This window comes from Meleagris gallopavo, chromosome 2, assembly GCF_000146605.3.
Source record: "Meleagris gallopavo isolate NT-WF06-2002-E0010 breed Aviagen turkey brand Nicholas breeding stock chromosome 2, Turkey_5.1, whole genome shotgun sequence".
NCBI classification, from domain to species: domain Eukaryota; kingdom Metazoa; phylum Chordata; class Aves; order Galliformes; family Phasianidae; genus Meleagris; species Meleagris gallopavo.
In genome coordinates, this window is record NC_015012.2 from 104,782,989 (window position 1) to 104,806,595 (window position 23,607).

General features: G+C 45.1%; 1 protein-coding gene across 5 annotated transcripts in view; it reads left to right on the forward strand.

Moving 5' to 3' along the window:
* The window catches only part of EXTL3 (exostosin like glycosyltransferase 3), a 116,945-nt gene that overhangs the window by 33,864 nt on the left and 59,474 nt on the right, over window positions 1–23,607 (forward strand). The window contains exon 1 of one of the 5 annotated variants that reach the window (XM_019613385.2): window positions 426–521. The exons of the other annotated variants lie outside the window; for them this stretch is intronic. The gene's annotated coding sequence lies outside the window, so the exon portion shown is untranslated. Of the gene's footprint in view, window positions 1–425; window positions 522–23,607 lie in introns of those variants that run through there. 5 annotated transcript variants of the gene reach the window in all.

The following is a 23,607-nucleotide window of genomic DNA, read 5'->3' on the forward strand; positions in this document are numbered from 1 at the left end:
TTTTTTTTAAGATTTAAGCTCTATTCTGCAGGAGACAGGAATGCAGGTGTCTCAAATTCTTCACGAATCTTTATGATAAATATTTCACCAGCCTTTCTTTCTCCCTGCTTTCACTCAGGACACTGGATGACATTGGCACTAACAGCGTTTTATTTTCTCATGCTGCAGAGCAGGGTATGGATACTGCCATATAGAACAGGCAGCTCCTCTGGGTTGGTAGCAGTTGCTGTTGATGGCTGGGCATAAAGCTACTTTCAAATACTTGGTGTGCTGATACAACATGTAATTAGAGGGAGGGCGGATGAAACTTGTTTGCTGCTGGATTCACAGGGCTTGCCTGGGGCTCAGCGAGGAGGAACTCAGCCAAAGCTGAGGCTCCAGTCCCTAATTGGAGCATCGCGTGGGGGAGATGCGGGAAGCATTCCTCCTCTTTCAGCAGAGCAGAGCTGGGGGTGACAAGGACGTGCTTTTCCCTCCCTGCTGTGGAGCTTTTAAACTGGAAACGTGTGATCTGAGTGTAGGTGAGTGGCCCGAGAGCACGGGACGTGTCCCTGGGTGGCTGTAAAGCAGTGTTGGGTAGCACAGGGAATAGAGCAGAAGTGAGGGAGAAATTTCACAGCTTGAAGCCCTGTAGGGGCAAGGCTGGATCACTGTGATAAAGGAAACTCAAAGGAAGAACAGTTGCTGTTTTTTTGTTTTGTTTTTTTTTTAAATAAATCATAAAGGGGTGGTATTGCTTTAAAGCTTGTCTGCAGTGTTTGTGTTCACCTCTGCTGCTGATCTGCACAGCCAGAGCTGGTTTGCTTCCTTGTGAAGTCAAGATTTCTGCTGGGGCAGTAGGCAGGGGGAAAACAGAATCATCATCAGTCCTGCCCTGGCTATATGCTGGGGACAGCTGCTGGACTGGGAAGGGTAATGTGTGCTTTTGATGCTGTGTGTATCTATGGGGCGTTTCATAAGTAAAAAGAGTAGATACCTGATGTGAAAAGTACCAGAGAGATTAATTCCTTTCTCTACAAAATAAGGATAAATACTTCTTGATCTGCCAAAGCGGGCTGTGTGGATTTAATTAACTTTAGTAAAATGCTTGTGGATAGCATCTTTCATCTGAGAATGTAAAGGCAAAATATATTCTAGGCATTCTCACTCAGCTTTGCAATTACTCCTCCAGCTGTCGTGAGCCGTGCCAACAAAAACTACTCTCCTGTCATCAAGGGATTGTTGATGCTTTGTCACTTGTTTTGATTTTGATACTCTCTTTCCCCCAACTTGTTCTCCGTGATCTCTATGCAAAATATAGCATGCTCTCCAAATTTGGGGGAGAGAGTAAAACCTTTTCTGCCACAAACTATTTGTGTCTCATGTCTTTCTTGCTCTTTTCTTTTGGTCTGTGCCCTTGGAGAGGAGAAGAGAAAGGGTCTTTTTTTTAATTATTGTATTTTGTATTATCGAGTTCCTGTCTGGATTTGAGTCTGGATAGTTGAGTCTGGATAGTTGAGACTTACAGCTTTGCTCTTCCAAATGCTAAGGTTATTGCTAACAATACTTTATGAAGGTCTCCCTATAAAAATCAATGCTACTCAAATTTAGTTTATTTACAGTTTCCAAGAGAATAATATTAAGCCTACCAGTTTTAGATTAAAAAGTTAGAAGTTCAACTCGGGTTTCACTGCAGCTTCCCTACGGGACCCTAAGCAGATGTAAAATGGGAAGAACAGAATCATAGAATCATGAACGTAGTGGAAAAGACCAGGAAGATCAAGTTCAGTTCTCAACCCGTCACTTCTGTGCTCACTAAACCATGAGCCTCCAATGGAGTACCTCCATTTCCAAGTAGGTTCACTGCTGTTGATACTTCCTTTGGACTGGGTCCTTGCACAGCTTCTCCATCCATCCTGACATGCCCTTGCCACAGAAGTGGGTGCGCACTGCAAAGCTTGGGTGAGTTTTCAAGTGGGCTGGCTGTGGGCTGCCTCCAAGGGAAGTGCAGAGATGGAAAAACTGGTTTTAGGAAAATTGGGTACTCTTGAACACTTCTATGAGTCTACAGTTTAGGAAACTGTGGATATTGCTGTTATTCTTGGAAGGATTCATTAATCTTGACTTTAAAAGCATGAGAGATTTTTTTGATATATTTTTTAACTTGAAGAAAGTGCAAAGCATCATTTGAAGTCTTTGAACATTTAAGCTCATAATTATCTGTGGGAATTAAGGCTACAAAAAATCACTTGAAGAGTAGCTGTGTAATGGCTGCCTTCATCAACCCATGTGTTGACGCTGGATCTTGTTGCTTCAAAACTTAAAGCCTTGCTCCTGTTTGCTCTTCAGACAGAGATGGGAGAGTGGGCAGGAGCCTGTCCCACTGCACGCATCTGTTGGACACTGAGCAAGCTCTTTGTGACAAATTCTTTTCTTATTGGTAAAGGCTTAAGAAACAGAGGAATAAAATACAGTGCGATAACTTGTTTTTCCCAAGCCATACGTTGCAGAGTATGTGGCAGGATGCTGTTGTTCGCTGATGCTTCTGGCTTGAGGGATTTGATGCTCCAAATTGAATTGAATATCTCTGGCTCCCACTAAGGGGTGTGGGAGTTGTGTGACTTCATGAAGATTTGTGTCCGTGTTTGTCTGTGTGAACTTCGTTATGAGAGTAGAGTTGTCTGACTCCCACATAAAATGTAGCAAGCTTTCTTCTCCCTGGAAGAGAATGCTGAATTCTGCCAAGTGTGTCGGTAATTGTTTTTAAAACAATAAATCTCAGCATGGTGCAAGCACTTCAATCCTTGCTGGAATCTGTGATATTTGTTGGGTGAGGACAGCAGTAGCAGAGGCACAACCCAGCACTGCCTCCCTGTGCTTTGATGCCTTAAGAGGGAATGAAAGATTATTGAGTGAACGATAACTTAACGAACAAGTTTGATGAGAACAAGAGATGAGCTCATCTGAGCATCATAATAATTACTTGCTCCTTTATGCAACTGTTAAGGCTTGAGCTTGTCACCACGTTTCCAGCTGTGCTTGGGCTGCCTATTCTCCACCATGGAAGTGGATTGTTGAGAGCAATGGTCACAGTGCTGGTAAAGTGCTCGCTATGTTTGTTTGGAAAATGTCAGGAAAACATTGGTTGGTACATGGAAACAGTTTTGCTTCAGTGTCTGTTTCTGAGAGGTTGATTCTTTCCTTCTATCCCTTTTTTTCCTGTTGGCTGCATGCCCCATTTCTGGCAAGGCACGCAGCTCTTGGGGCAGCTGGTATCAGCCACCTTGGGTGGGGGGATGAAGGGTGGTTGGCTTCAAGCACAAGCATGAAGGAGGAAATGAAGCAAGCTTCAGGGATTTCATGTGCAAAATTTGGTTTGTGTTGAGTGAAATGAGTAAGCCGGAGGCTGCATCCCTGGGATAGGAGCTAAACTCCTCTCTATCCGGCATCATCCTGTGGCTTTAATGCTGAAAAATAGCCTTCTCCCGATCTCACGGGAGTTTTTAATGTTCCAGTAGAGCTTCATTATCTGAAAATGGTTCAAAATTACATTTCTGAATTTGCAGTTCTGTTGTTTCAAGCACAGCCTTGTGTATCATTGCTGGATAATTCCTTTCAGATACAGGGAGCCATCGCCACGTGTTTCTCTCTCTGCTGCCTAATAGCTACTTCTAGCTCTGGGGCTCTTCTGTTCCTGGATCAGCAGAGATCACCACATGAGTTTGTCATTATTTGTTTCCTTCTGCATGTCTTAATTATGGCATTTAGAGGGGGACTTTTCCCATCTCTATCTTGTTGATTTGATCTTGTTGGAGGTCTTCCCTTTTGGCTTGAATTTAATTGCTGAATTGTGTATTTCAGGAACTTCAGCTGGTATTCAGCCACCCCTCGCTTTAAAAGCTGGGAGGAAGTCCATTCCTTCTACTTGACCTCTGTTGCCTTTTGATTTCCCTAGCAGGTCTGCTTTTCTGAAGTTGTTTTCCCTAAAATGGTGTGCTTAATTCCGTTTGTGCCCTCTGAGCAGCCTTTTTCGCTCGATAGAGTTGATGCAATGAAATGAATTTGGAAGATTAATCTGTTATTCTCTAATATTTCCCAATTCCCCAGCCTCCCAATTTTTTGAACAGAAACCTCCCACTGAGCTCTTTTGGAAGAGCTTTGTTTCTCAACTTTTCTCTTAAAGGCTGGCTTCTGGGCTACAGCACAAGTATAATAGCCTTAAGTGTCCTATAATGCTTTCCATTTGCAGGCTCTCTAAGCCTTAGACTACTATATGTTCACAGCTCTGTGGGAATACAGCTGTCTGGGAGATGGAAAGATGATTATCAGCTAGAACTAGTCAGGAAGAAGGCCTTCCAGAGGATGGTTCCAAAAATGCTTAAAAGTCCGGAACACCTCTCCCAAAGAGAAGGGCTGACATACCATAGGGACATTTATCTGTAGTACAAGGGGTAAATGGCTTTAAAATAGAATCACAGAATGGCCCAGATTGGAAGGGACCTCAGGGATCGTGGATCTCTAACCCTCCTGCCACATGCAGGGCCACCAACCTCCACATTTCATAGCAGCCCAGGCTGCCCAGGGCCCATCCAACCTGGCCTTGAACACCTCCAGGGATGGACGGGGCATCCACAGCCTCTCTGGGCAGCTGTTCCAGCACCTCACCACTGCTCCTAGTAAAGAGCTTCTCCCTGACATCCAACCTAAATCTTCCTTCCTTCAACTTAAAACCATTTCCCCTTGTCCTGCAGTTATCTACCCTTTCAAAGAGTTGATTCCCCTCCTGTTTGTAGCCTCTCTAAAACAAACGACGGTTGGTTTGCACTGGGTATTATAAGGAAATTCTTTACAATGAGAGCAGTGCTCAAGGCTGGGCTGGATGGAGCCCTGGACAGCCTGGTCCATGGCTGTGTGAGGTGTCCTGCCCACACACCCACTGTTTTGTATCACTTACCTGTCTGTGTGTCTTGAATTCATTCTCTGCACTGCAGCTCATCACGTCATCAAATGAAATCTGCCTTTCCTATGCCTCTACCCAGCAAGATGCCTCCAGTCTAGCAGAGCTGGATTCATTTATTCATTTTAAAATTATTTTAAGCCCAGTAATGTTGCTTTCTTTTTTTTTTTTTTTTTTTTCTTTTCCTTCCCCAGAGTAATAAAGCAATAAATTAGAAAAGCTTCTTTTATGCTTTTAGGAAATTGCAATTTTTGTTTGTGTGTCTTCTGAAATCTACAAGGAGAGAAAGTGAACGTTTCTGTGGAATGTAAAGGTTTTGAAACCGCTCCAAAAATACTCAAAACCAAGTGAAAGGTTGAGTGGATCTGTTTTCTCCTGGAAAATGCTTTTTATTTTGTGAACGTACTCAAGGCTGAGTAATCTTATTTAGAACTTGGTTCTCAGTTCTCAGGGCAAGTTGGCTTTGAACCTCTTGAATCTCCGCGCATAATTCATCCTTCCTGGCAAGTGCTCCCATCCTGGTGTTCCTTGGAAAATCAATAAGTAAAGGAGAAAAGCAAGTGCGGAGATCTTTGAGTGAAGGGCAGAGAGGCTGCTTTTGCAGGCACTCGGAAGAAATGAAATTGGAGCAATTTTCCTCAACTCAAGCTGCTGTTCTTTTTCTATGTACTGACTTTTAAAATCTTGCTCATTCTCCTATTTCTGCTGGGAGGGAGCACTTGTACTCCAGCTGAACTCCAGCAGATGGCTGTTAGGTAAGTGCGTGATCGCGAGAGAGAGACCTACAATTTCGCTCAAGCATCACAGATTAAATAACATTTCTCTCTATAAAAAGCACATATGCATTCTCTTAATGTTAGACCTTGTATATTTTATCGTGAAGCAATCTCATCTACTGAAAGATGTTACAGAACTTTAACAGATTATCTCCTTAGATTGTGGAGGATTGTTTTGTAAGCTGAGACTTTCCATGCCTCTAACTTGTCTGAGCAGCTTTGGTTTGCATCAAGAGCTATGGTCTCAGCATTGGTTTGAGGCAGTAAGTAGATATGTGAAGCTCATGAGTTGCAGGGCCACTGTATGCAGTTACCAGCTGTCACAGACATGATAATGCTCTTTTGTCATGAGGATTAAAATTATACCGCTCCCTTCCCTAATGAGTTCATTATTTATTAGGTAAAGGTTAAATGAGTGTATTAAATGTGGTTTAATCAGCCTGATGATTCAGATTGATCTGAACCTGGTTTTTAAATTTTAAACGTTTCAATTCTCTCAATCTTTTTTGTTTAGCTATTAAAGGGAATGCAGCTGGATTTGTTTGTATACCTGCTCCCTTTGTGCTGGAGGAAGCACCTCAGGCTGTGCAAACCATGCTACAGGAGCTTGTGTTCCTTCTTGACTTTCTCTCATCTGTAAGCACTAAAAAATAATTACAGTGATGCGTCACCTGGATCTGCTGCTTTTCAGTGCTTACAGAGCCTGTTCCATGCAGGACAGCATGGCATTGCCTGGACTTCCCAGAGGGTGTTAGCCCTCTGCACCCAGTGCTGCACCATGAGCATTTTAAGACAGAACAGGGAGACGTAAAACGGTGGATAAGAGGATGGACAGTGTTGTGGTTCCTAGTGCTCTGGGTTGGTTTCAGAGCATTTTGGGGAAGAAAAGAAGCATTCACTTCATTTTTTTTTCCTCTTGTGTTCTTCAAGTCAGGACTTTTTGATGGCCCTGTAGGTCAAGTGTTTTCACAGGCAGGAGGACAGGGAATTATCAGTTAAAAGCTGAAAGCTCTCAGGACCAAGAATGCTTGTTCCCCTCAAGCTGCGGTGTCTCAGCAGTAAAGCTGGAGTACGCGGTGTGCAGAAGCCTTGAAGTGCCTCCTGAACTGCTCAAAGAAGAGATTTTCTCAAATCTTTGATTTTTATCAAGTGTGTTTTAGTCATCAGTGGTGGCCTGTTGGCAGGGGCCTTGGGAGTGAATGCTTTCTTCTGTCGTGATGGTATCAGTGTGCAGGTTGCTGTGTGGCAAGTGATAAGTGCAGTCCTGTCTGATCCCCCAGAGAACGGTTACTGCCCACAAAGGGAGAACGTGAAGCAGCTTCTTTCTCACTCTTACAGGGAATTTGTGTATTTCTCGTCAGTGTGATGTGAGCAAATGCTCAAAAAGCTAACGTGTATTTGGAAGATGAAAGGATTTCCCTGAATGTCCTCTCCTAGGATGAGAGGTAATGGCCTTAAGTTGCACCAAGGGAGGCTCAGGTTGGAAATTAAGAAAAAATTGTTCTCCAGAAGAGTGGCCAAGCATTGGACCTGGCTGCCTAGGGAGGTTTGTGGAGTCACTGTCCCTGGAGTTGTTCAAGAACTGTGGAGATGTGGCACTGAGGGACATGGTTTAGTGATGGGTTGGCAGTTGGACTTGGGGATCTTGGAGGTCTTTTCCAACCTTAATGATTTTACAGTGCCTCCACGTCCATCCACAGCACTTCTTGCTGGGCAGTTCACCTGGAAGTCCCTCATGTGAGGCTAGCTGAACAGTAGGGAGCTCTATGAGCTCTGAAGGCTGTTTAAGGGCACTTGCTTGTGGGAAGGGTCATTTCATAGAATTGTTCATAGAGTTGGAAGGGACCTTTAATGGTCATCAAGTCCATTTAAAGGTCATAAAATTCAAGTCCATCAGGTCCCCATGCTCTGCCATTCCCTGACCCTTATTGTGGGGCTGTTTGGACCAGCTCTGTTTAGATATAATATGCTGCTGTAAAACAGCCACTGGTTTTGGTCCTTGCCCCTGTCATTTAACTGCTTGTGTGTTTTCATTTCTGTCATTGGTCTGCGTAGGGTCTGAGCTCTTCCCACTGAGGCACTGTCTTCCCAGATGGGACCATGTTCTTGGGGCCACCTTTGTGTTGCAGTGTGCAGCAGTATTGCCATTCAGCTTCCTGGTAATAATTTGGTCTCAGCAGGGTTCTCTGTTATAGTTTGTGTTGTTGGATTTAATACAAAGGTATTACTTTGTCTTCCTTCATTAGAAAATTGCTCTGTAGCCCCATCTGCAGCCTTAAAACTCTGTTTTTGTGTTGGCTTTGCCTATCACAGGACAGATTCTTTCCCTGCCTGTCTGTATCTCCAAACATTGATGTAATCCTGGCAAATTCCATCCCTGCCAGTGCAATTGGTGCTTAAGGTGAAATGAAAACATGGGGAATCCAAACAAACTGGTTCACAGAGAGCTTAAATTACAAGTCCTGGTTGTGAGGCAGCCTCAGTTTCTTCATATATTGTGGCTGGAAGTTGGAGACTTCACAAAAAATGTTGGTTTTGTTTGTTTTGTTGGTTGTTTTTCTTTTTTTGAGGGAATGTGTTGTTTTTTAGTGTTTTCTTGTTTTTTTTGCTTTATTTTTCTGAAGTACCTGACAATGAAACTTGTTTGCAATTCATGTTTGAGGCACGTCAAACATCTTGTGTTAGCAGAACCAGATGCAGTTGAGACTAACAGATAAAATGTGTGAAAAGTGTGTATTTTTATTACTCTGTACTGTCAAATAGGAATTTCCCACAGAAGTCTGGATCTTCAATTTCTATTTGCAAACACAATTTTAGCTCCTTGTTGGCTCAGATCCACGTGATAACGCTGTATTTCCAACCTCCACGTGCACCTTTCTTGGATGTGATTTCTTCTTTCAGTGCTGTGGGGCTCTGCACACTGAAAGCAGGTCTCTGTTGTTGGCTTTACTCACATCAGTGCTTCTTCATAGTATGTGCAGTCCGGAGAGCTTCTCCCACAGGAAGCTGAAAAAAATCAGAAGAGATCTGAGACTTCAGCCTCGTGGTTCTTGTTTGCAACAGCTGGATGCTTATCAGAGATGTGCACAATGGAAAGGATGTCTCAGATAGCAAAGTTAAAAGCCACCAGCTGTTATCTGTGTGACCAGTGTGTGCTGATTGCTTGAGGTACTGCTGGTTCTAGAGTTATGTGAAATTACCAGGAAATTACCATTATCTAAGTCATTTCGATATCTTCAAGTTGCCTTTCATATATGTGCATTTCTTATTAATTAATAAATTAATAAGTTAATAATAAATCATGGCTGAAGGAGCAAGCTGCTACAGACAGCATTTGTGTACCAGGGCCTATGGGACTGTGGGGAAGTGACTGCTTGCAGCAGCTTTGCATGGAGAGAAGTACTTGTGTGTAATATTCAGCAAGTGTTGTGTACAGGTCTGCTGTCTGTTCTGATTAGCTGACCCCACTGATTGTCAGTGGAGATGCTGATACTTTTGAAATAAGGACAAAAACTAAACCCTACCAACACTCAGTGTTTTACATGGAAGTCAAGTCATGAGGGTTATTTATTGGGAATCAAAGTGTGTGTTGAGGGACATGGTTTAGTGAGAACTGTTGGTGATCAGTGGATGGTTGGACTGGGTGATCCCGTGGGGCTTTTCTAAGCTTGGTGGTTCTATGATTCTATGATTCTGCATCTGACCGAAGTCTGGATTTGGGTTTGTTGTCCCCAGTTTGAATGAATGTGAAGACTGAGCTTGAACCTGAGTTAATCTAGTCCCTGTCATCCTTAATGGGATTGCCCCTCTCCAAATGTCTCTGCATGTAAAGGTTCCTGAGTTTCTCTTTGATGTGGCAGCAGTTCTGCAGAGGCTTTGGAAAAGTCTGTTGTACAATGTGCACAGTGCAAAATTGAAGGAGATGCAGAGCTTCTCTGTGCAGTACGAAATGCAGGCACTTTGATGGAATACAATTCTGTTCTCTGTTAATGGAGTTTGACAGAGGAGGTTTAGGTTAGATCTTAGGAGGAAGTTTTTCACCCAGAGGGTGGTGAGGCACTGGACCAGGTTCCCAAGGAGGTTGTGGATGCCCCATCCCTGGAGGCATTCAAGGCCAGGCTGGATGTGGCTCTGGGCAGCCTGGTCTGGTGGTTGGTGACCTGCACATAGCAGGGGGTTGGAACTGGATGAGCATTGTGCTCCTTTTCAACCCAGGCCATTCTGTGATTCTATGAGTTACTGTCCCTGGAAGTGTTCAGGAATCATGGGGATGTGGCACTTGGGGACATAGCTTAGTGGGCATGGTGATGATGGGTTGAGGATTGGATTAGATAACCTTGGAGGTCTTTTCCAACCTTAATGATTCTATGAAAGCTTAAGATTTTGGGATCAAGGGGAATGTAGTATTCATTTGATCTGTGAGCGTTCATTCTCATGTGTGCATTGTCTCCAAAGTTCTTGTTCCTTAATTACGGCTTTGCTGTTGGTGCTGGGATGCATCCGAGCTGCTCACTGGTGGACAATGTTGAGAAGCATCCAGGACATGGCTGAAGCTTTTCACAAAATCATAGAATGGCTTGAGTTGGAAGGGACCTCAAGGATCACGAAGCTCCAACCCCCTGCCGCATGCAGGGCCACCAACCTCCACATTTCAGAGCAGCCCAGGCTGCCCAGGGCCCCATCCAACCTGGCCTTGAACACCTCCAGGGATGGACGGGGCATCCACAGCCTCTCTGGGCAGCTGTTCCAGCACCCCACCACTCTCATGGTAAAGAACTTCCCCCTGACATCCAGCCTAAATCTTCCCTCCCTCAACTTCAAACCATTTCTCCTTATCCTGCTGTTATCTACCCTTGTAAAGAGTTGATTCCCTTCCTGTTTGTAGGCTCCCTTTAGGTACTGAAAGGCTGCAATGAGGTCACCCCACAGCCTTCTTTTCTGCAGGCTGAACAAGCCCAGCTTCCTCAGCCTGTCCTCATAGGGGAGGTGCTCCAGCCCCCTGATCATCTTTGTGGCTCCTGTGGACCCTCTCCAACAGCTCCCTGTCTTTCTTGTACTGGGGTCCCCAGACCTGGACACAGCACTGCAGATGGGGCCTCACAAGAGCAGAGTAGAGGGGGACAATCACCTCCCTGTCCCTGCTGGCCACCCCTCTGCTGATGGAAGAGGCTGCAGTTGTGCCTCTCCACCCTGCAGCAATCCCCACAAACCTCCTGCACTGCTTTTTACCACTGTTCTGCCAAGGAATGGGCCAGCGTGCATTGAGCCTGAACAAATGGTTCATTTGCATGGTTAGTTCACGTGTTTGCAAAGTCTGTTTCATGCTATAAAGCACTGGGCTTCATTTCTGATGAGCAAGTGTTGTGCATGTGGGGAGACATCACACCACCAGCTGGGGTAGAGGAGGAATCTGCTACTGGAGTGTTGAGTCAGAAGTCATGGCTGGTGTTTGGGAAACTTTGCTTTGAAAAGTTGGCAGCGGTTCTTGGCTTGCAAATGGGAAAAGATAATCCTGCTGGGCTTCCTGGGCTTAGAAATGATGCTGTGCAGGATCTGCTCCTAGAGGGTTTGGTGATGTTATAAATTGTGAAAGGGGAATGGTGGGCATCCTGGGCTGCTCTGTAAATTAATCAGCATCTGCTTAGCTTTCTGTTATTAAGGAGGTATCACCTAGCCTTTTCAAAATCTGACTTTGTACTGAACTTCTGAATTTGACTCAAAGCCATAAGTGTTTAAAAAAAAAAAAAAAGCCAAAACAAACAGATGAGGGCTCACCTTTAACTTCAGACCTTCCATGGATGGGGAGCCAGGTGTTGTAGTGACTTTGGGGATTTCCTAAACTCCTCCTTGCTCCAGCTCTGCCCTCACCAAATCCAGAGGCAACAGTACCAATTATTTTAGCAGCAGCTGGGGAGGTCTTGGAAAGCCCCAGCGATGCTGTATTCTTAACAGTGAATTTCTCAGAGCCATTTCAGAGCTGTGGGAGTTGAGCACAGCAGGAGCCCAGGAGGAGATGGTGTCAGATGCTGTGCAGCACAGTAGGTCAGTGTTGCCAAGTGGTACTCGTGATGCCCTGGAAGCAAAGCACAGCTTTGTCTGTTCTCTGACCACTGCAGTGTTGTGTTCTGCCTTCAGACTGGCGCGTGATGGTTGAAATGAGTGCGAGGCATTGCTCTGCTGCCTTTCTTCCAGGGATCTGGCAAAGCTCTGAGCTGTGAATCCTGTAACACAAACATGCTGAGTAACTCGTTGGATTGCTGTGCTGCAGGTGGGTTTGGATACATAAAGCGAGATGGGAGTGCGTATACTGACAGTGGCTTTCCACTTCTGCTGCATCTTTTCTTTCCAGATTACATCAAAGAGGAACTAGGAAAAGGTGCCCAGGGCCAAGATACATTCTATTCTAACAGAATTTCAAATGCCAGAGCTGCATTACCCAAATACAAGAAATAAGCACCCCTCTCCTCCTTCCTTTTATTCTTTTCTTCTTCTTGAACTGTGAAGTTTTGGTCTGATGGAAGAAGAGAGGCCAGGAAGGTTTCACAGAGAGTTCTTGCATGCTCCTGGCGTGTCCCACTCCCATACCCGGGTTTTATTTTGGAGTTTGAAAGCTATGAAATAATTTAGCCCAGACTAGCAGGAGATACTGGATTATTATTGTTACTTTTTCGTGTCTCCTAAGTCATCGTTTGAGACCATCAAGAGAAATAAGTTCCCAAATAAGTTCCATGGTAGTGTGGGGCTATGGGCATGGCTTGGCACGAGTGTCTCCTTGAATTCCTATCCAAGTAGGATGGTTGAGGGGACCAGATGGATCAATTCTGTGTAATTGAGTCCTTTGGTCTTGTTACAGGCAAATTTGTAAGATGCTTTACGTCCTGCTGAACAGAAAGTTGCTCCTGATTACATTCCTAGCCTCAGTTGCTGTTTGTAGCATTCTATTGAGATCCCCTGTGAGTTCCTGAGGAATGCTGCAAACCCGAGCAGATGAAGCGAATTCCCTGAGGTTGCACAGAAGGTCTGAGACACAGCTGGGAATAAAGCCCCAGTCACCCAACACCCCTCACTGTAACTGCTGTACAGGAATTTCCTCCTTGTGTGCTTCTAATAGAAACTGCAGGGCCAAATTAAGTGGGCAGATTGCAGTCGCTGCTGCTGAGCTATCCCAGCTGTAGAATTACTGCAGCCCTGTGCTCTTTGCTACTTATTTTGGAAGTTTGCTGTCTTTTCCCCTCCAGTGCTCCACCTTTCTGCATTCCAGGCTCCTCGTTGTGGGAAAAGAGCTCAAATGACCATGAAGAGCCCAGATGTTGTTTCTGGGGGGCAGGAAGCACGAGGCAGCTACCCCTGATTTGCAGAGCTAAGAACAAGGAGGGCATTAATGTCCACCTGCATTCGGCTTGGTGGGCAGATGAAGGAGGCTCACAGAGCAGGCAGGCAGCACGCTGGACTTATTTCTCAGCATTTCTTTTTATTCTTCTTCTTACAGGAATGCCTGCAGGCCTGAAGGGAAGTCAGGTCTCTGTTAGGACATGGGCTGGACATGAAGTGAGTGTGAGATTCCAGATGCTACGGGTGAATATGAGATTAAGCTAGTGTGGTGAGTGATAGGAAGGAAGGCAACAGCTGTGTGACATAGGCCAGCAATAAACGTAGTTTTATAAGGTTGAGATTGTGCCAAGAGTTATGTTGTTATCTACTCCTGGCACAGTGATTTCAAGTCAGCAGTAGTGAGTGGGAGAGCACACATGGGCTTTTGGGGGACTGGAGAGTGTCTGGATGCCGATGTCTCTCATTATGGGAGGGTTGGAGAGGGTAGGGAACAACACGATCAAAGTACCTTTTGTTCCCTGCAGCATAGATTATAGTAATGTTGCTATGGCCACAAATCTTCCTCAAATTACTGCAGCCAATTCACAAATTTCCTTTTTTATTATGTCCTAATGTTGAAAATCAGCTAGGCTGCCAGAAACCTCTCCCAAGGAAAGCTCTACTGTTGGCCATGTTGGGAGCTGCACCCGAGCTGAGGGCGGGTAATGAGTATTGCTGTACGAGGGGGATGCTGGAAAGAGAATCTCTTGCTGGTATAATTTTGGGATGCATTTGAGGCTGAAGTAATTAAATTAATCCTAAATATCTAACTGCTCACTTACATCCCATGACTGCCTATTAATTAGTTAACTCGTCTCCGGGATTTTCGGAGTACCAGGATACCTGAGCCATAGGCACTCTGATCCTGTAAGTGTATCCTGCTTTGCTCTGTTCCCTGCGGTGCTTTCTCCGGAAGCCTGGGGGCCAGGCAGCTTCCTCATCCCATGCACAGCAGCAGAGTTTCCAGAGCTGGGCTGTGACATCTCTGGCAATGCCTCCTGCTGCCGCAGTGCCTGCAAGGCTTTATTTTATCCTTCTGTCTGCAGCTTTGCTCACTCACAAAGGAGCTTGTACTGTACAGCGTGTCTCAGGCAGCCCAGCCAAACAAGTGACCCTTCAGCAGCCTTCAGTTTTTTAAGACCTGAGCACCAGGGGGTGAGAGACTTCTGTTTGCTTTTCTGCCTGTTCTCAGTCAACCATTCATTCCATCTCTCCTGAAATCACTCAGCCAGCAGAACTCCTTCTGGCTTTGTGGGCGGAGAGGAAAGGAGCGGGGAGAAAGTTGGCTTTGGCTGCTCCACAGCTTTCCCCACTGGTAGTTTGGAGATGCTCACGTTTTGGGATGCTAATGCTTTGTCTGACAGCTCCTGAACTGATTTCTGGGGTTGCATTAGGACTTTGGGACCGAGCTGTAACGAAGAGACTCCTAAATGCCACCCGTTCCTCTGTCACTGTCCAGTGGCCATGGGCAAATTATTTAGCTCTTTCTTGCCTTAATTTACCTAATTACTGCTTGTTGATATCTAGAGGTTCAGGTAATCTGTGTTGTACATTAAGGTAGTGATGATGAAGCTCTCTTGTCTTATGGTGAAGTAAACAGCAACACCCCTGTCTGCCATGTTTACTGTGGCAGCTCACAGGTGAGGACTTGCCCGTTTCAGCCCGGATGCCAGCAGGTGGTACTGGTATAACCATCTTGTCTTGAAATTAAACTGTGTCATTTAGGTAAGTTTATCAGTTTGGTGCCCATTGAAACGTATCTTTGCTGTTTGGTGTCTTCTGAATCATGGGTTAGGCTTTTCTGATGGGAGAGAGAGGACCAAGGCTGGAGGAGTTGCGTGAGGAATGGAGCTGGAAGCAGAGGAAGAGAAGGCCAAATGAGGAATGAGAGATGAGGAGACAGGTTCAGACTGTAGGTGGAGGTTGTGTGCCATAATTCATTGCACTTTCTTCTTTGTTTTTACTTCCTTTTCCTGCTACTTATGCTGACATTTTGAGTTAATTCCTAAGAAAAGAAAAAAAAACAACAACAACGTAAACTGCTTTTGCAGCTTCAAAAGCAGGAAATCCTCATTAACTGCAGTGCAGCTTTTATCAGCCCATTCTCATGCTGGCAGTCTGAGCTTTACCTCCTTTTTTCTTCTCAGAAAGAGGGCTGATGCATTGGAACAGGCTGCCCAGGGAAGTGGTGGAGTCACCACCCTGGAGGTGTTTAAGGAAGGGCAGATGTGATACTTAGGGATGTGTTTTAGTTGGTAATACCAGTGGTAGGTGGACAGTTGGACTAGAGGATCTTAGGGGTCTTTTCCAGCCTTACTGATTCTGTAGTTGAATTCCCCTTGCCGTGTTCCAGCAGGTTGGTCAGTCTTACGGTAACTCCTGGGAGCTGCAAGAGTGGCTGGAAAAGTCAAGGCTATGCTGGACAGAGTTGGAGCATTCCAGCAGCCTCACTATTGTGGAGATCTCTTGTCCCACGTCCATGGCAAGTACTTAATTCACCCAACAAAGTGTTAGTGTTCTCCTGCTGGATTTGACAGTGGAAATTTATATCTGGTAGAAGTCATAAAGAATCCCTTTTCCCACAGCTGACTTCCTAAATGACTTCTCTTTTCCCCTGTGTGACATTTTTTGCCATTATACAAAACTATTTATATGAAGTGTCACAAATGCGTGTTGAGAAAGACCACCTCACCACCCTTCTGCCACTAAATCATCTTCAGGGCTGCAGGACTTGGTTTTGCTCTATATCTTATAAAAATTTCCTGTACTGCTCCCTCTGTATGCCATCAAATGTAGATAGTGAATACTGCAGATCCTCCTTTTCTGTGCGTGGAGGAGGAATGGGGATGTTTTTCTGGGGAAGGATCATGAGGAGGTATTCCCCAGCTCTGTTTGTGGGATCAAAGTTCAACATTCTTATTCTGTATTTCAGCCCCATCACCGTTACCTTGATTGTTCTGCAATTACTTATCTGAAAGGGGCAGAGGTTCATTATGATAATTGGCTTTGAAATGGCCAGGGTTGGAAGAGACCTCAAGGATCACGAAACTCCAACCCCCTGCCACATGCAGGGCCACCAACCTCCACATTTAATATCAGACCAGGTTGCCCAGGGCCCCATCCAACCTGGCCTTGAACACCTCCAGGGATGGACAGGGCATCCACAGCCTCTCTGGGCAGCTGTTCCAGCACCTCACCACTCTCATATAAAGAACTTCCCCCTGACATCCAACCTAAATCTTCCCTCCCCCAACTTAAATCCATTTCCCCTTGTCCTGCTGTTATCTACTCTTGTAAAGAGTTGATTCCCCTCCTGTTTGTAGGCTCCCTTTAGGTACTGAAAGGCTGCAGTGAGGTCACCCCACAGCCTTCTTTTCTGCAGGCTGAACAAGCCCAGCTCCCTCAGCCTGTTGAATTATCACATTAAATATCTGTAATTGGTATTCTTAATATGGTCTTGAAGTGTCCTGGGATTTTTAGCATGCAGAAGTGAATCTGGACACCTGCACTTTCTGTTGTGGTCACTTGAGTTGGGAGCATGCTGCTTACGGATCTCCTTCAGTGCCCCTTCTAGCAAAGAATGGGTTCAGGGGAAGGCATGGCATGGATCCCATGGAACCATGTGACGGAGATAGCAACCACTGAGAGCTTTCTGTCCCTGGGATTGATATTATACTGTTTGAAATAAGCATTTGTAATCACTTTATAAAGAGATCTGTGAGTACAGGATAGACCCACCAGGAAGATGGACCAGGAGCATACGTTTGGAGAGTAATTTCAAGAACAAACAGATGTGGGATAAGGTGATGTTTCTGCTTCTGACTGTGCTGCCTGAAATCCTTTGGAAAAAGGAAAACTTCTCCAGCATGGTGGGTCCTGCTTGTGTTGACAGCACAATTTTCACTCCATTATGAGATCCTGTTACAACCAAAACTATTCTTTTCCCTTCTGGCCTCTCTAGTATGGCCAAGGCGGTTTTCTCTTCCATCAGGCGGAGTGAAAGCTCTTGTAATGGTTACTGACAGTGTCGTGGGCTTTGATGAGCTGTGGCATAACTCGATCCTCCCTTAATGCAAAGCGCAGGCAGCGTTGTAGTGATCAGCTGTAACAGGATCTCTGCACCCAGCAGAAACTGTAATGGAGATTGGAAGTGGGTGTTGGCAACAACACCAAAGAGAAGGGAGGAGGGGAGAGAGAGGGTTTGGGAAGGAGCCAGAAATCAGAGTAAGGGCAGCATTAGGAATGGGATGAGAAGTGCCTGGGGAAGGAACAAGGACAGGTGGCTGGAGCTGCCTGGTCAAGGGAAGGTGACCTGTGCTTTCAATCCCTGTGGTCCTGTAGGTGAAACTATTTCTGCGTTTGTCCTTAACAAATTAGGAATATGTGTCATCTCTGCAAGGTAGCGTTCAAGGCCAGGCTGGATGTGGCTCTGAGCAGCCTGGTCTGGTAGTTGGTGACCCTGCACATAGCAGGGGGTTGGAACTAGATAATCATTGTTGTCCTTTTCAACCCAGGCCATTCTATGATTCTATGATATGCAGATGGAGCCAGATTCTGCCTTTGCATGCTCTCAGAGGTTAGCAAAGACCCTGCTTTCATCTCCCATATCTTCTCCAATTCTGTGCATTTGCAAGTGCTTGACAAAAATACTCTGTTCTTTATTGCCTTTCCAGCACCAGAATAAGCACGAAGGGATGAGCCAGACTATTGTCTGCGTTAAGCATTGATGATGCAAATTAAAAGCTACATTCAAGCTTTAGATGTTGCTTCCTCGGAAAAAGCTGTGACTTGGAAAGTGTATTGGAGCCACGTTACGTCTATATGGGACACTTAAAAAATAAAATAATCAATTTGCAGAAGCAAGCTATTTAGCTCAGAGTCACTGGATTAGCACACTGTGAGCAAGGGAATACATTTCCCACTCCAGCTGCCTGTGTAGATGCCTGGAGCTTTGTAAGGAAATTTTCCACAGTCTGATGCACACATTGTAGAAATAAGGGCAAACTTTGCTGCTGTTCTGAAACTAACTTTTCCTTATTATTTGAATCTTTGACCAAAAAAATGTGTCGAGGTTTGTGCCATCATGTCTGAGTCTTCTCTGAGCAATGCAAGGAGCTGCCAGCCTTTCCGTGGGCTCAGATTTCCTGAAGCTTTGCATGTTTTTAAAAACAACAGCAGCAACAACAACAACAAAGTATTTTTAAGGTTGAAGTTGAAATGGTGCAGCTTCCATCTGGGAACTGTTTTAGTTTTAATTTGGAAAAACATACTATAAAATGTCCCATAAAACCAGATTGTCCTTCCCAATGTACTGGCAAATGATTTTCATCAGCCTCTTCAGGCTCTCTGCTTTCATGTGTTTAAGCTCCGTGGTATGTTCAGGGAGAGAGTTACTGTGGTTTTCAGTAGAGGGTCATACATAAATTTCCACAATGGATCACCTGGGGAAGATTAATACAAAGAATGTGTTAATAACAACGAATTGGAAGTCCTTGCAGATTTTGCAGCGCTTGCTATGCGCAGGTAGCTTAGTGACCATAAAGTTGCTGTCTGGTTTTGCTTGTAAATGAGATGTGTTCCGAGGGCTTCCTTCTAACTTGGGGAGCTGTAGACGAGCACAAATGCTCCCACCTTCCTGTGGAAGGGCAGCTGGCACACAAGTGTTGGCCCTGGGCTAACAGTGTTGCAAACTGACCTTCCATCCTCTCTTGCTGTTGCCTTGCTGTGGGAGCTGCAGGGCTTAAGAGCAGAGTGCCAGGAGCTCACCAGCTTGCTACTAGCTTGCTGCTGTCCAAATGCATCGGTCAGTTTACTGGATGCCAGCATTTGTTCCCTGGTTTTGTGTTGCTGTTATTCATTGCATTTTCAGCTCCTCCCAGCACCACTGAGTTTGTGGTAGAGAGGCAGGACTTAACACATTTTTCTAAGGGCATCACAGATTTCCCAGGCTTTGATTTGATGTTCTTATTCTCGAGCCTTACAGAGTCCATGCTTCTCCATCACCCTCAGGAAGATCACTTGCTTGAGTCATTTCTGTTTGATGGGACCTCATGGAGATCCCTGCTGCCAAAAGGAAGGAGCCCAAAGGACCAGCAGTGTCAGGTTGTATCTGCATCCTTCACAGAGCTCTCTGCCTCTTTGTTGTATGTTCTCAGTGCGTTTAGCTCAGCTGCCCCTGGGTTTGTGCAATGTGGGATTTCATGGGCTGTGGATATGGAGAGGCAGATAGAGACAGCAAGGTGTCTGGGAGTGTCTCCCTGCTGTTTTTCATCAGCCCTTGAGATACCACTGCTCACCATCTCCTTTGTCCCAAGCTGTACGTGTTTCAGGGATTGCTGGAGACTCTAAGAAAAAAACTATCTGCTTTTGAGTAACATGAAATCCTGATTATGGAAATACTGTGTATCACAACAAGCATTCATCTTCTGCTCGCTCAGAAATCCTGCTGTGAGGGATCCATGCATGAACACAAGGATGTTTAAAGAGAATTTTGCCTAAATGCACTTGTTAGAATGCTCATGTGAAACTGGTACCTTCGTGGCTAAAATCAATGGTTTTGCTTGCAAAGCAGCAGCTGTGTGCTGAATAACTTTTATGGATGAGCAAGATGTTGAGATCTTTATCCAAAGGAACATGTGTCCTTAATTAGACAGTGCAACAAAACAAAACTGCAAATTACGGTAGGTAATGAGAGAAAGGAGATCGATGCAGATTTCATCTGGGAAAGGTAAATGGTGACGTTCCTAAGCATCTTCCAGCCACAGTTTCCCTATGGGGATAGATGGTTGTTGATGTAAAGCCTCTCTGCTGTTTGGCCAGCAGTTTGCTGGTCGGTGCAGTTGGGGCTGATGGAAACAGTCATTATTAAAAGCTTGCCAGGTGCTCTGTGTTTGAAAACCTTACTTTCAGTCGCTTGCGTTTTGTCAAATGTCGTTTCGGCGAGTTGTCTGCAAAGGGATGTGCTTCTTAGGAATGCTCCAGTGAAAACAGTTCAGCTGTTGTGGAGAATGAGGCTGAGAAAATACACAGTTCTTACACTGAAAAAAATAAAACTGAAAGCACAGTGACCGTTTTTTCCCTTCTAAGCTGCCTTGCCCCCTCTCTTGGGAGCAATGACTTGATGTTTGGCAGATGTCTCTTTTGCAGTTCCCATGCAAATCCACCAAAATTGAGCCAATTTGGAAATGTGCTGGGGAATAGGGGCAGGGAGTTGGAGCAGGAGAGAGAAAAGCTGTGTTGCTTAAGCATCGCTCAATGCCTCCCTGGAGTTGGATCCTCTCCTTGCTGCTCTTACAGTGCATGTGATTTGGGAAGCTGCTGGAAGCACACTTTGAGAGTTTCGTGCTCAGAGCACTGGGTGCTTTTTGGAGACCCTGTATCTGGTTGTGCAAGGTTAGTGTGGCTTGTGCTCTGTGTGTGTGTGAAAATATGTACGTATATATGGTTGTATGTTGGTGAAGGCAGTAAAATGTATATCTGTATGTGGGTACACTGAGGTCTGAAGCATCTCTAGGTTAGCAGAAGCTGCTGTTCCCAGTCTCTCCCTACAGAGCCTCAAGTATAAGGCTGAAGGAACCCTCTTCTCAAATTCTTATACTTAGATTGGTCAGTTCTCTAAGTTAATTTTGTTTGATGTCAGTAGACAATCATTTATTTTTGAGGATGACTTTTCCCATTTAATTCATTCTTCCATAGTGAAAAGAAATGGGCTGGAATATCTTGTGCTTTTGAGTGGGAGTGTGCTTTCTATGAACTTGTGGTATATCACAGCTGTGAACAAGTTCAGTGTTGGGTGGCTGGGCCATGCCAGAGCTGTTGAAGGAGGTTTAAGCTGTCATCTCTGTTCATTTCTTTACCAATATGAGAAATAAAAGTCACTTAAAGGCTGTGATAAAGCTGCAGCACTGCAGATGTGATCACAGTAGTTCATACTAAGTTTGAACATAGTGATTCGTAGTAATAACTTCATCCTGGCTATTCTGATGGTCTTCATCAAATGCAGAATTGGTGCTGAGAAAATCTGTGGGCTTCAGAAAACCGATGGAGTCATAAATCATTTCATTAGAATATGATAAATGACTTGGAGTAATCCAGACGACTTTATGAACCACCTTTCCCACAAATCATATGTGAAGCATTCCAGGACAAAGGCTTTGCCTGGAGAGATGTGGGCACAGGGAAGAAGTTTGGGGCTGATCCCAGCCCACCAGCCTGCTCGAGTTCCCAGAGTGATGGTGCAGCAGTGAGTAATGCCATCTATGGGTGTGCAACTAGGGGATAGGGAAAAGGATGTTTTTACTTCCCAAAGCTAATTCCATGGGGATACTGGTGAAGTAGCTTATATAGCTCTGATGTCCATACTTCTAAAATAGACGTGGGAAAGCTAAAGAACACGTGCAAAGAGCAGCAGGGCTGGGGAGAAGGGGGAGAAAGATCTGGACTTGGACATCTTAAATCTCTTGCTGTGTCAGGAACAAACAAAACCAAACTTCCTTGCTTGGGGAGAGAGTGCTGGGTACTGCCAGGTCTGCTGGAGGTGATGGGAAGTTCGAGTGGGTCAGAGTGGGAAGTTAGGAGATGGGCACTGCTGTGATTGAGCATTGGAGGAAATGATCTGGAGGGGATGGATTCTGTCTCTCTGTGCATCTTTGGAGGTCCTGTGTCTGAAAGGAGGTATTTGGGTTCACTGGGAGACGCGCAGCCACACACTTTATCTGTGGGGATGCAGAGATGCTGAGTCTGTTCTGCTCATGCAGAAAGCCCGTGGCACGGTCCCAAAGGAAGGCCTGGGATGTATCAGTCCGGTGTCACAACACAGACCACGTCAGGAGGTGGCTTCTGAACAGCTTGTGCCTGTACAGTTCTGCACAGAGACACTGCAAAGGCAGTTTCTGTTCCCTTTTTCTGGGGGCAAAATCCCTTACCATCGTTTCTGCTGTGAAAGCAAAATGCCGTAGCGAGAGTGATTTTTGCACAGGAGAATGCTGGAAGTTCTTGCCTGGACCAGTTCCTTTTGAATAAATTTCCACAGCTGAGGGGAAGCTTAGGAAATGTTCTCAAAGGAAGTGCTGCTCCTTCTGTGTGCTTTGCTGCATTATCTGTCTGCAGCGCAGGGAAGGACTTCTGTGCTGGAACAAGCTCTAATGTGTCTCTTGCTTTTCTTTGAAACAGCTAATTTACCCCTGCTGAGCATCCCTCTGCTTGCATGCTAATTCTTCATGCCATCCAACTGCTCTAATGTGAAAAGGATGTGTGATATCTCCAACAGGGGGTTGGATGACTTTGGGTAAAGCAGCACAAGCCAACCACAGAGGACCTTCATTTGAAGATCCAATATTTATCCCTAAATGTCTTCTTGAGCATAAGCAGCAAGCATATGACTCCTATCTGAAAGTTCTTTTCTCCTGTGTTACAAAGGATTTTTTCCTTGGCTATGTTTTTCTTCTGCAAAAATAAATCCTGGCACTGTTCTGCTCCTTGTCCACCTTATTTCTGCATTGAGCATCCTTGTGCACTTGCCATTTTCTCATACCAAGCCCCACTCTATACCAAACTCCCATCATAGCAACTCAATTGGCTGACTTGAGCACGTGGAAGGAATTGAGGGATTTCTTAGAGGAGACCTCTGTCAGTGTGGGGTTTCAGTAGTCACTTGGTCATTTAAAGGCACGTGATCAAGAGTTGTGTCTCTGTGCCCCATCATCACTCTGGCATAACAACAGGCACCCCCAATGGTCCCTCATTTCAGTTCTATTCTACACATTCTTTTGCAGAGTATTAATATGCTGGGTAGTCTGTGCTCAAACGAGGCATAAACAATTTAGACAGCAAATGCTGTAGACCAAGTGTAGCTAATGGACCCAGATGGTTATGTTGCCAGTTTTATGTGACGTTGCCTGCATTAGCATGGAAAACTTTCAGCTCTTAAGTATCAAAGAGCTCTATTTAATGTTTTGCGTTGTCCAGACTTCCACTGGACTTCTGCATCTCCTTAATTTCATTTAGTACAGCAGAAGCTGGAGGGTCTGCTGTACGTTCAGCAGAAATATTCATCTACCTGAGAGCAGGAGAATGGGCTTAAATAGCCATGCTGAAAGCAGGTTTTAGATACATAATAGCATGTGGGACAGTGTGGAAAATAATGATGGTACAGGCAGGTGAGTGAGATAAAAAAGCAGTGTGGATGAAAGCCTTGAAAGAAAAGAAAATAGGGAAGCAAGTGGATGTAATTGTCAGGAGAAGATGAGATGAAAGCAGATTGTGATGGTTTTGGTACTGAAGTGTGAAAGTAAAAGCTTTTCAGTGGATACTGAAAGGAGAAGTAGGAAAAAAATGGTCACATTTAGCAAGCTGCAGAAGAGAGGAGGTCAGAGGAGAGGACCGATACATGCAAATATTCCACAATGCCATTAGGTTTCTGGCTTTGCTTTCCCTAGCTCCCGGTAAGCACATTGCTCACGGCCACCTGGGACTGCAAATTCTCCATCCTCAGTTGCTGCTGGATGGAAGGTGAGCTCAGCTGGG